Source organism: Gossypium hirsutum, chromosome A01 (assembly GCF_007990345.1).
Source record: "Gossypium hirsutum isolate 1008001.06 chromosome A01, Gossypium_hirsutum_v2.1, whole genome shotgun sequence".
Taxonomy (NCBI): Eukaryota; Viridiplantae; Streptophyta; class Magnoliopsida; order Malvales; family Malvaceae; genus Gossypium; species Gossypium hirsutum.
Genome location: NC_053424.1, coordinates 53,028,405 through 53,031,836, shown reverse-complemented (window position 1 = coordinate 53,031,836; position 3,432 = coordinate 53,028,405). Strand labels below are relative to the sequence as shown.

Below are 3,432 nucleotides of genomic sequence, written 5' to 3'. Positions count from 1 at the left end.
TTCAAGTTAAGCTCTTATTCAGAGGAGGAATAGAACCTGTCTAAGAGTAAATTTGTCATACTTAAGCGAAGTTGATTGCGCGCCTAGAAATAGGGTGACAAGATTTTGCCAAATTAGGGTGAAACCTAATAAGGGAATCCATAGATCAAGTTAATACAATTCTAGTGTGTTAATTAGAAAGAGATTTCAATTATTCAACCTAGGGTTAGAAGTTATTAGTCTCGAGAGAGATAATAATATAACTTAGGGATTTCTATGGATCAAGTCAAATGAATAAATCGTCTGATTCAGAGTCAAATAATAAGTGAAGTCTAGGTGGATTTGTCCTTAGGTATTGTCTCAATCAATCAAATTTTCCCAAAAGTATTTTCCTAAGGTTTTCTTTCTGTGCATTCTTAGTCAGTAATTAGTTTAGACAACCAAATCTTTTAAATTTTAGGCTAGATAATAAAAAGGAAGTAAATACTAGTACTCGTAGTTCATTTGGGTTCGACAATCCGGTCTTTCTGAACTATACGGTTGTTCGATAGGTACACTTTCTTTAATCGTGATAATAAGTTAGTCTCAAAAACGTTTCATTTATAAATCTTTAAAACCTGTTATGAATATCACGCATCAAGTTTTTGGCGCCGCTGCCGGGGAACTAAGATATTAGGAAAACTCGATTTTTTTTACTTTAGCCACTTTACTTTTATTACAATTACAATTTTTATTTTCTTTTCTAACTTTTCTCTTATTTCCTTCTGATAGGTTTTTCTAGTTTATGACCAGAAGAAACCCGTCAGGACCACTACTTTTTGACGGTGAGATCGACCGCACAGTTCATAGAAACCAGAGAGAAATAAGGCGAAGCCTAAGATACACAGAGGATGAGCAAGAGGATAATTCTTCAACCACAACCAAGGAGATGGCTGAAAACCAAGAAAATCCGCTACCTCCTGCGAGTGCTGTTAATCAGAATTCTGCTCTGCGCACTATGCATGATTATGCTAAACCTTTTTTACCAGGAACTGAATCGAGCTTAGTTAGACCGACTGTAGCCGCAAATACTTTTGAACTGAAACCTAACACTATTCAACTGATACAACAGTTTGTTCAGTTTGATGGTTTGTAGGACGAGGATCCCAACGCTCACTTGGCAAACATTTTGGAACTATGTGATACATTTAAAATTAATGGCGTTTCTGATGACGCCATTCATCTTCGGTTATTCCCTTTTTCATTGAGAAACAAAGGTAAACAGTGGTTGAACTCGTTGCCACGGGGGTCAATCACTACTTGGGAACAAATGATTGAAAATTTTTTATTAAAATATTTTTCGCCAGCTAAAATGGCTAAATTACGTAATGATATTTCTTCCTTTGTGCAGATGGATTTAGAAACACTCTACGATGCATGGGAGAGATACAAGGACCTCTTGAAAAGATGCCCTCACCATGGGTTACTACTTTGGCTACAAGATCAAACCTTTCATAATGGCCTGAATCCTTCGACTCGACAAATGGTTGACGCAGCTACTGGCGGAACCATCAATAATAAGACACCTAAAGATGCCTATGAATTTATAGAGGAGATGTCACTGAATAACTATCAGTGGAAAGTTATGAGGACAAAGCCAACGAAAACAGCCAGCGTTTATAATGTCGATATGGTGACCATGCTCTCTAATTAGGTAGAACTCTTGAATAAGAAAATTGATGGTTTCCTTAGTTCTTCACAGGTTCTGTAACACCCCTCACCTGTATCCAACGTTGGGACAGGGTTCGAGGCGTTACCAGACTTAAACATTCACAACATGCAAAATCGATCCAAAAATTTCACCAAAAATTAAAACATCTCGAACACATGCATATCATCCCTTATATAGGTCTTCGAAACCTATAACATACATTGGCGTGGTTTGGGACTAAATCAAGAACTTTGAAAATCTTTGGGCAACTTAACTAATTTTCTTTCTTCGGAGAGTCACACGCCCATGTGGGTTGGGCCGTGTTGTCAATTTCAAGGCTATTTTCCAAGCCAGTTGTCACCCTTAATCACCGACATACACTTATACATTTTCATAGAAATTGACAGGCCATATTTGAGTAATTATATATTCACAATCAAGACACAAGCATGGCATTCTTACAACAACACATAACATATTACGAACCATGCATGGCAAACAAGCATATGCACATCACCAATATCAGGCATAACATGAATAGCTAGATTTATAAGTCAGAATCATTAGCTCACTAAAGACCAATATATTTTTCCAAATCATAATAACACATGTCATAAAACTAGGTCCCTATACATGCCACTCACTTGATAATTCTAGCATATGTGTTTATATTGTCAAGGTGTTGGCTTGATAGTGTGATGCTGCCTCCGACCATCTCCAACCCCAAGTTAACCTGACAACACTAAAAGAAATGAAAAGGATGGGGTAAGCTTTATGCTTAGTAAGCTCGCATTAAAATAATAAGCAATTTACTAACATGCTTTCCATAGTAAAACTATCCCAATTGTACATTTACAAATGTTCGGGTTAAGCTGTTTTCTTGAGTCATAGTAACTAAATAATTTATATCTGGAGCTAGGAAACTCAAAATTAAGATCTATAAATTTTCCAAAAAACTATACTCATATATATTTCCGCCATAAAAGTTTCAGAATTTTTGGACCAGCCAATAAATACAGTTTATTATTTAAATTCTCCCCTATTTTGCTGTTTGACAGCTTCGACCTCTCTTCACTAAAATTTAATTATCTTCTGTTACCAAATTAAAATGAGGTTCTAGTTTCTTTCTTCTAAAAATAAATTCAATAAGGAATCCAACCATATAAATTGTGCTCCTTAACTAGTTTAGTACAATTTTTAATGATTTTTACAATTCAGAACAGAGGATCACGAAATGAGTCTGAACCAGTCTTACAAAAATATAAATATCTCAAAATACAGATTTCCTTTGTTTTCTTTGTTTCTTTTATATGAAAATAGATTAAATAGTATTTAATTCCGTCTCTCATTCAACTTCTAGTTCAACTTATACTATTTTTGGTGTTTTTTCAAAGTCACTCCCCTGCTGCTATTTTAGACTGTTTATCCCAAATTTCATTCCTTCACTAAAATTTCTTATTATCAACTTTCAAGACAATACTTATCCATATTCATCTTATCAAAAATTCAATCACATATCTAACTCATAATTCAAAACTCATATATTCATATTCCGATGTTATCCCACTTTTTTCTTTCACGTTAAATTTCATTTAGCAAACTTGTTTCTCCCAGTGAACACTTCGGAAAGTAACAATATCTGGTGGTTTTAGCACATAGCTCCACACTATCGGGCTAACATGTAATTGTGGCATACGCACTTAGCGCCAATTTTCAAATTAACATGTACAACCGTGGCATATCCACTTAGCACCACGTTATAT

At 35.0% G+C, this 3,432-nt stretch overlaps 1 non-coding gene across 1 annotated transcript; it reads right to left on the bottom strand.

The window, feature by feature from the left end:
* Window positions 1–1,336: 1,336 nt before the first annotated feature.
* LOC121207791 (small nucleolar RNA R71) lies at window positions 1,337–1,443 on the bottom strand. Its single transcript, XR_005902921.1, has one exon. It is a non-coding gene; the product is annotated as a small nucleolar RNA R71 (small nucleolar RNA).
* Window positions 1,444–3,432: the final 1,989 nt, after the last annotated feature.